Genomic DNA, 9484 nt, shown 5'->3' on the forward strand with positions numbered 1-9484 from the left:
GTCCATATTTTGGTATAGCCCCCATATAAACCGATCTCCCGATTTGGGGTCTTGGGCTTATAGAAACCGTAGTTTTTATCCAATTTGCCTGAAATTGAAAATCTAGAGGTACTTGAGGACTATCAAAAGGTGTGTCGAAAATGGTTCGTATCGTTTCATGTTTTGGTATAGCCCCCATATAGACCGATCTCCCGATTTTACATCTTGGGTTTATAGAATCCGTAGCTTATATACAATTTGCCTGAAATTGGAAATTTATAGGTATTTTAGGACCATAAATGGTGAGTATCGGTCCATGTTTTGGTATAGCCCCCATATAGACCGATATCCCGATTTTACTTCTTGGGCTTCTAGAATCCGAAGTTTTTATCCAATTTCCTTAAATTGGAAATCTAGAGGTATTTTCTTATAAATCCAGAATCTGATATAAAGGGTGATACGGGCAAAATTTGGTCAATATAAACTTGACGTATTTCTTTCAATTTTGCATTTAAAAAACCTGAACACCCCTCATTTTGAAGGTGTGTGTGTAGAATGTTGCTCCTATTTTGATTTTGGAATTCACTCTTCAGTTGTCAAAATGCCGTCCAAGCAAGAAGAGCAGAGTATCAAAATTTTGCTCGCGCTTCGCGAAAATCCGAGCTACTCGCACGCAAAGCTGGCAAAATCGCTAAAAGTTGCCAAATCAACCATTACAAATGTAATTAAAGTGTTTGGGGAACGTTTGTCGACAGCTAGGAAGTCTGGATCGGGGGGAAATCGCACCGAAAAAAAAGTTTACTATTTTTTATGAAAAATGAACTAACCCATAGTAAGAATGACCATGATTTGGCGCCAAAGATTTTTTTCATCTAGATAAGTTCATGATTTTCTTATAAATTAGTTCATGTATTGCATCGTATTTTAGTTCATTATTACTATGCTGTGGGAAGAATATAGTTAAACTCATTCAAAATATTCCTGCTATCCGGAAAAATGAACAATTTTTTGGGAAACCTGTATTAAGAAATTGGTTTGAAATAAACTGTTTGTCGGTATAATTTTCAAAAGAGTAGAGAAATTGAGGAATCAAAGGTACAACAAGCCTGTATACAACTAATAAATTTTTCGTACAAAACAAGTCAATTTTCTATAACCACCAGTATTTTATTCCAAAAAATTATTATTATATTACACAAAACTATGGTTTATGATATACAATAAAGGAAATATTTTTATTAGTACGTTGGATGCAGTTACTTGTCGGTAGTTAGTAATTGCTTCTTCAAAAGAGTAATATTCTACGTTATTAGGACTAAACTAATTAATTTAAATTTCCATGTTTTCTATCCAGATGAAAGATATATTGAATTGTCCAATTTCATCGATTTTGGCTAACTTTTGTTGGGCGGATTTGTCTTATAAGCATCTGAAATTGCAAAGTTATACAAAATATAAGAAAAATATTATCAAATTCTATCGTTCATATTGATTTTTAACTTACGGTTTTCAAGAGTATTTCCTAGAGCCAATAAGGATATCAGCTTAATTAGCATTAAACAGTAAGAATATTCAAAAAAATTACCATTACAAGACCTGTTTACCTGCAAGTGAAAATAATAATTTTTAATAAATTGAAATTTTAGTTTTATTAAAAACGGACAAAATACCGTTTATAGAAAACTTACCACATTGAAAAATCCATCCAGTTGGTACATTATTGAAATCATATCCATGGACTAATGGGACGTTTTTGAAATTATTCTCAGAATATATTTGAAATAAAAAATGAAAAAAAAATAGACATAATTTCCAATTGTCAGTATAGCATTTAGTATTTAAGGTGGATATTAAGTTCGAGTTTAGAGGCTAAAATCGCAATTTTCATGATATGTTTTCTTTAATAAACCATTATAAAAAAATAAATCTTTATAAAAAACTTGGTTTGGGCTATTCTCCATCAAGTTATATTTAAATTTTTATCGGAAGACCTACAATTTTACACTTTTCTTAGTAATTTATTTTTATTTTTAGCGTCTAAACTCGAACTTAGTACTCACCTGTAGGAATTGCTGTAACATAAAAAATATAGATTCAAAAACTTGGTTGCATCTCCAACCTGTGATCCAGATGTAGAATAAATATAGATCATCCTATTACCACTCATGTTGTATATTTTTTATGTAAATCAATTAAAAATCCGCACTAATTTTAAACTATTAACAGAAATATACAGTTAATAACAGAATTTTTATCAATAAAAAGCGTTTTTGATTACTCTAACATCACATCATTCAATTCTCAGTTTATAAAATGTTTCGAAATAAATGTATTTTCATTAATAATCACCAATACCTCACGTACAATTTTGCAAAATTAAAACCACGTGTGCACTTCATAAATGCATCAACATAACTGAATGCAACAATAAAACTCAAAGACACAAATAGCCATAAAGAAAAACAACTCCGTAAAGAAAAACAACTCCACACACACACGATCCCTTTCTAATCTCGCTATTGCAAGAAAACAACTCTCACCACAAAAGATACCAACAACACACAAGGAACATTCCATTGTCTCTAGAATCAAAACAACCAACAACAGCATAAATGACGCAATAACAAACACAAACAATTATACGAGATATATTCAAAATGTCTCTAAAAACTCCCTCACATGATGCACTCACATTTTCCAGTAGCACGTTTATTGATTAGTTGGAATTCTATCTATAAGTTAAGGTAAAATATATACCAAATCTATGAGGAATCTATAAAAAATGATATACACCCGGCAAGGATTATATTAACTACTTTTTATTCTACTTTATCTACAATTTTCAATGTGAGGAAAAACACTCCAACTTATAATAAAATGGGAAATAATCTGTAGGTAGCCATCGTACGAATCGGTAATGTCGTTAAGTTAATTTTTACTACAAAATTTTTTTTCCATACAAAATTTTTTCTTAGTAAATTGTCCACATTTCGTAGTAAGATTTTTATATTGCCCATGTATTTTTATAATAGAATCAACGATGCATTAACTTCTGTGTTGGAAATTTATTTAAGGAAAAATCCTTCCCATTTCGTAGTTAGTGAACTAAAAAACATTTACTGAATTTTTATAAGTTTTCCTTTAGCTAAGTTAATTTTCGTTGTGGTTACGAAAAATGAACTATATTACAGTAAATTTGTTGAACTATGTGGAAGTCAAAATGGTCCTTAAATTTACAAGACACTTTTTTTTCTGTGCGAAAACCGGAAGCCGCTGAGACGACAAAGAGAGTTGCCGGTAGTTTCAAGCAAAACCCTAACCTCTCTCTCCGAGATGCCGCAAATAAGCTGGGTGTATCGTCTACAACCGTGCATCGAGCCAAAAAACGAGGCGGACTATCGACTTACAAGAAGATAGTGACTCCAAATCGCGATGATAAACAAAATACGACGGCCAAAGCGCGATCCCGGAGGCTGTACACGATGATGTTGACGAAGTTTGACTGCGTGGTAATGGACGACGAAACCTACGTCAAAGCCGACTACACTGGTAGAAAAACGTTTCGTACTATTAACGAACGGGCGTCGTTGATTATTTTTCGTTAATATTACGAAATGTTTCGTTATAATAACGAAAGTGATCGTTAATACAACGAAATCAATCGTTAAAAGACAATTTTGTGTTTTGGTTTTTCGTTATATTAATGAAACACGTTTCGTTAATATTACGAATATTAACTTTGTAATTTTTTCAAGAATTAGAATAAACATTTTTCCAAGATGGAATTATTATAATCATTTGCACATAGAGAGTAACTTTTGGAAACTTTTAGCCTTTAAAATAGTCGTTTTATATACTCCGAAACTGGAATTGAAAATTTCATTTGTAAAACGAAAGCGATCGTTAATATAATGATATGGATCGTTAAAAAATAAATTTTAAATTGTCATATTTCGTCATATTAATGAAATATGTTCATTAATAATACGAATGGGAGTTTGAGTATTTCTGCCTCTCTATCTAAAACGTCTCTCCATACTCTCTCTCTCTCTAATACGTCTGTAGCGTCTATGTAATTTGTACATACACATGTAAGCATGGCAATAAGCACATGTTTGCGTGTGCGTCTTGCAAAACAAACGGTAAAAAGTTCAAAAGAAAACTTGTCTGATGGGCAAACCTTAACAACATTTACGTTCTTTTCGCTGAAGAGTGCACAGGCTCATTACAGTTTCGTTGTGAATAATAAACATAGATGGTGGGTGAGTTAAATTGGTGTTTTTTGTATATTCGCAAGAAATTTAGTATAAATTTTTAATCTTTAGTGAAAATGCCCCGGGGGAAGTGAACTTTCAGATGAAGAAGGCGGAACAATTGCAAAAATTTGAATAAATGGACACGGCGATACGATTATCATTTGGTCTAAGAAATACATAAAGGGCTTTTTTTCTTAAGTGAAAGTCACAATATATGATTATTAAATTACTTAATTTATCAATAAATATTATTTCCTAGTGTATATAAATCATATTTCAAAGAACTTAACAAAAAATAATACACTACCAATGACTACATTCATATGCAATAATTGGTTGGGTTTCATTAATATAACGTTTGTGTTCATTTATACAACGTTCGCCTTTCATTCATACAATGAAAAAACTGGGTTCATACAATGAATTATTTTCGTTCATACAACGTATAAGCTGCATCCATACAATGAATACATTTCATTCATACAACGAATAATATTCGTTAATACAACGAAAAGGCTACGTAATAGCAACGTAATTATTCGTTAATACTACGAAATGTATTCCATAAATGGTTTCGTAAATATAACGTAAAATTACGTTGTTCTAACGAAATGCTACGTTGGCTGACTTTTAATGAAGAATTTCGTTAATACAACGTAGAAATTCATCGTATTAACGAAACTTTTTCTACCAGTGTACAAGCAGCTTCCGGGACAGGAGTTTTATACGGCAAAAGGAAGGGGAAAGGTAGCAGATATTTTCAAGCACATAAAACTGTCAAAGTTCGCAAAGAAATATCTGGTTTGGCAAGCCATCTGTACCTGTGGCTTGAAAAGCAGCATTTTCATAGCTTCCGGGACTGTCAACCAAGAAATTTACGTGAAAGAGTGTTTGAATAAACGTATGCTGCCTTTCCTGAAGAAACACGGTTGTTCCGTACTGTTTTGGCCGGATTTGGCATCTTGCCATTACGGTAAAAAGGCCATGGAGTGGTACGCCGCCAACAACGTGCAGGTGGTTCCCAAGGACAAGAACCCTCCCAACACGCCAGAGCTCCGCCCAATTGAGAAATACTGGGCTATTGTCAAGCGGAACCTAAAGAAGACCAAAAAAAAACTGCTAAGGACGAGCAGCAGTTCAAGGCAAACTGGCTTTCTGCGGCGAAGAAGGTGGACAAGGTGGCTGTACAAAATCTGATGGCAGGTGTCAAGCGTGAGGCCCGGTAATTCGGATTTGGAAAAGCGAAAGCCTAACTGAATATTTTTCCTGAATTTTATACTAATTGAACTTGAAAAAGAAATTTAATTTGGTATTTAATTGGTATTTAATTTTTTTTAAATAAACGATTTCACCGATTTACACGCGTTTTCCCTTGACCAAATTTTGACCGTATCACCCTTTAGTCCTCATAGGTGAAATCTTTAAATTTACCTTCAGGAAGTGTCCTCAAGCCCTCCTGAAATTTCAAAGGAAACCCTAATATTTGGTTCATGGTGGTGGGTATTTAAGATTCAGCCCGGCCGAACTTACTGCTGTATATACTTGTTTTTGTATATGTTAGTTAAATTAAACAAAATATTGGAAAAAATTATACACAAATGAACTCTAAAAAAATATTGTTGTGAAGTCAAAGATTTTATGTCTTTAAAATACGAATGCAAATTTTGCTTAGCATAGAAGACGTATTTCTCTAATATAAAGTTTTTTTCATTGTCCAAAAATCTATAAGCTTTTCAATGAAGTCGTATTGTACTTAAAACAAGTAAGGAAAGTCTAAAGTCGGGCGGGGCCGACTATATTATACCCTTTGTAGATCTAAATTTTCGATACCATATCACATCCGTCAAATGCGTTGGGTGCTGAATATATAGAGGTTTGTCCCAAATACATAAATTTAAATATCACTCGATTTGGACAGAATTTGATAGACTTTTACAAAATCTATAGACTCAAAATTTAATTTGGCTAATGCACTAGGGTGGAACACAATTTTAGTAAAAAAATATGGGAAACATTTAAATCTGAAGCAATTTCGCAAAAGTTTATTTATGATTTATCGCTCGATATATATGTATTAGAAGTTTAGGAAAATTAGAGTAATTTTTACAACTTTTCGACTAAGCAGTGGCGATTTAACAAGGAAAATGTTGGTATTTTGATCATTTTTGTCGAAATCAGAAAAACATACATATGGGAGCTATATCTAAATCTGAACCGATGTCAACCAAATTTGGCACGCATAACTACAATGCTAATTCTACTCCCTGTGCAAAATTTCAACTAAATCGGAGTTAAAAATTGACCTCTGTGGTCATATGAGTGTAAATCGGGCGAAAGCTATATATGGGAGATATATCCAAATCTGAACCGATTTCAACCAAATATGGCACGCATAGCAACAATCCTAATTCTACTCCCTATGCAAAATTTCAACTAAATCGGAGCATAAAAATTGGCCTCTGTGGGCAAATGAGTGTAAATCGGGCGAAAGCTATATATGGGAGCTATATCTAAATCTGATCCGATTTGGCTGATATTTTGCAAGTTTTTCGAGACTCATAAAATATTCGGATGTACGGAATTTGAGAAAGATCGGTTGATATACACGCCAATTATGACCAGATCGGTGAAAAATATATATGACAGCTATATCTAAATCTGAACCGATTTTGTCCAAAATCAATAGGGATCGTCTTTGAGCCGAAACAGGATCCTATACCAAATTTTAGGACAATCGGACTAAAACTGCGAGCTGTACTTTGCACACAAAAATACACCAACAGACAGACAGACGGACATCGCTAAATCGACTAAGAATTTAATTCTAAGCTGATCCGTATACTGAAAGGTTGGTCTATGATTACTCCTTCTTGGCGTTACATACAAATGCACAAACTTATTATACCCTGTACCACAGTAGTGGTGAAGGGTATAATTAAGTGATTTGACTTAAAAATGGGTATCATAACATGAAAGAAAAAATGTTTGGGCTAAGTTCAACTTGACTTTAATAATTCAGAAAAATTCTTTAAATTTAATGAAGTTGTCTTTAAATTTGTTGTCTTTTTGCATCTTGACTACAAAGCAAAAAATCGTTCAAATAGACGAAAAGATTACAAATTTCGTTCTAAATACAATCCCTATGAGTTACATATTTTGGCTGCCAATTCATCAATATATTTCCCCAGTCAAAATTCTAATCTGGAAAAATATTTAAGTAGGATAGATTAATCATTGTTGGGTAAGTATTCTTTTGTTCCATTGTTTCCATGGCTGAATGTTGAGCAATTGAAAGATCTACTATGAAGTTGATATTGGGAATATAACGATTATGGGAATTCTTGCATTGCAATTAGATGACATAAGCAATCTTAAATTACAATTTGCTTTTAATCCATATATCCATATTATCCTCCATATGTATGGATATGTATCACTTTATATGTACGTATGTATTTAGTTGGCGATGTATGCTAGTATTTGAAACTTAGAAAATTTGCTAAAATTTATTTTTATGTAAATTGTCACTAAATTTCGTGATATCATAAATTAAAACTGTAAAGAAGTCCAACAAAAAATAATATAAAGACTCAGCCAAAACTAACCAGAAAACGAATCAAAAGCTACCATCCATTCATTCATTCATCTATTCATCCATCCACAAGTAACCTCCTTTTTTGGGATGCTGTTGCAATGTCTCATATGTACATGTTTGGCAAGGTAACATCTTCTCTTCCATGAATCGTACTTGGATAGCTAGATCATGCTAGACAATCAACCGGATAGATTTTTTTAACTACCTTCACTTTATTGTAAGTAGTTTACACTCAAAATTGGATTGTGAGTTCGTCATCTAACGACACCAAAGTATTGGTGGGTTCACACATCATTCATTCCTGGCTTTAAAATATTTGTAGTTTGATGCTAATGTATTCGTTTTTATATTCATAATTCATTATCATTGAAAAATAAAAAAATATATGTATTAAAACATTCATCAGCCGTAAGATGATTAAAGTACACACACAAAAAAAGGCGTCATCACAGAAAAGTGTAATATTGTAAATTTGGTATTAATTTTTTTTTTCCAAATTTGTGATCCATAGGTAGTGCAATTGTCATCGTTTCCAATGAATTCCACTTTTCATTGCCAGTCACCATCCCCTTCAGAAATGGGTTAAGTTTCATAAAGGGTGATTTAAAAAAAATTAAAAAAGACATGAAATCTTAATACGGTTCGTATTTTTATACCCTCCGCCATAGGATGGGGGTATATTAACTTTGTCATTCCGTTTGTAACACATCGAAATATTGCTCTAAGACCCCATAAAGTATATATATTCTGGGTCGTGGTGAAATTTTGAGTCGATCTGAGCATGTCCGTCCGTCCGTCCGTCTGTTGAAATCACGCTAACTTCCGAACGAAATAAGCTATCGACTTGAAACTTGGCACAAGTAGTTGTTATTGATGTAGGTCGGATGGTATTGCAAATGGGCCATATCGGTCCACATTTACGTATAGCCCCTATATAAACGGACCCCCAAATTTGGCTTGCAGACCCTCTAAGAGAAGGAAATTTCATCCGATCCGGCTAAAATTTGGTATATGATGTTAGTATATGGTCTCTAACAACCATGCAAAAATTGGTCCACATCGGTCCATAATTATATACAGCCCCCATATAAACCGATTTGGCTTGCGGAGCCTCTAAGAAAAGCAAATTTCATCCGATCCGGCTGAAATTTGGTACATGGTGTTAATATATGGCCTCAAACACCCATGCAAAAATTGGTCGATAATTATATATAGCCCCCATATAAACCGATCCCCAGATTTGAGCTCCGGGGCCTCTTGGAAGAGCAAGATTAGTATATGGTATCCAACTACCAGGCAGGAATTGGTTCATATCAGTCCATAATTATATATATACATCCCATATAAACCGATCCCCAGATTTGACCTCCGGTGCCTTTTGGAGAAGCAAAATTCATCCGATCTGGTTGAAATTTGGTACGTGGTGGTAGTATATGATATTTAACAACCATGCAAAAAGTAGTCTAAATCAGTCCATAATCATATATATATATATATATATATATATATATATATATATATATATATATATATATATATATATATATATATATATATATATATATATATATATATATATATATATATATATATATATATATATATATATATATATATATATATATATATATATATATATATATATATATATATA

The 9484-nt window shown here is 32.7% G+C and overlaps 1 long non-coding RNA gene across 1 annotated transcript; it reads right to left on the minus strand.

Annotated features, from left to right (window-relative positions):
- Window positions 1-1125: 1125 nt before the first annotated feature.
- On the minus strand, window positions 1126-1676 carry LOC142241821 (uncharacterized). Its single transcript, XR_012723827.1, has 2 exons — window positions 1484-1676; window positions 1126-1408 (listed from the first exon to the last, which is right to left on the minus strand). It is a non-coding gene; the product is annotated as an uncharacterized LOC142241821 (long non-coding RNA).
- Between the last annotated feature and the right edge of the window lie 7808 nt (window positions 1677-9484).

The sequence above is a fragment of the Haematobia irritans genome, chromosome 5, assembly GCF_050003625.1.
Source record: "Haematobia irritans isolate KBUSLIRL chromosome 5, ASM5000362v1, whole genome shotgun sequence".
Lineage (NCBI taxonomy): Eukaryota > Metazoa > Arthropoda > Insecta > Diptera > Muscidae > Haematobia > Haematobia irritans.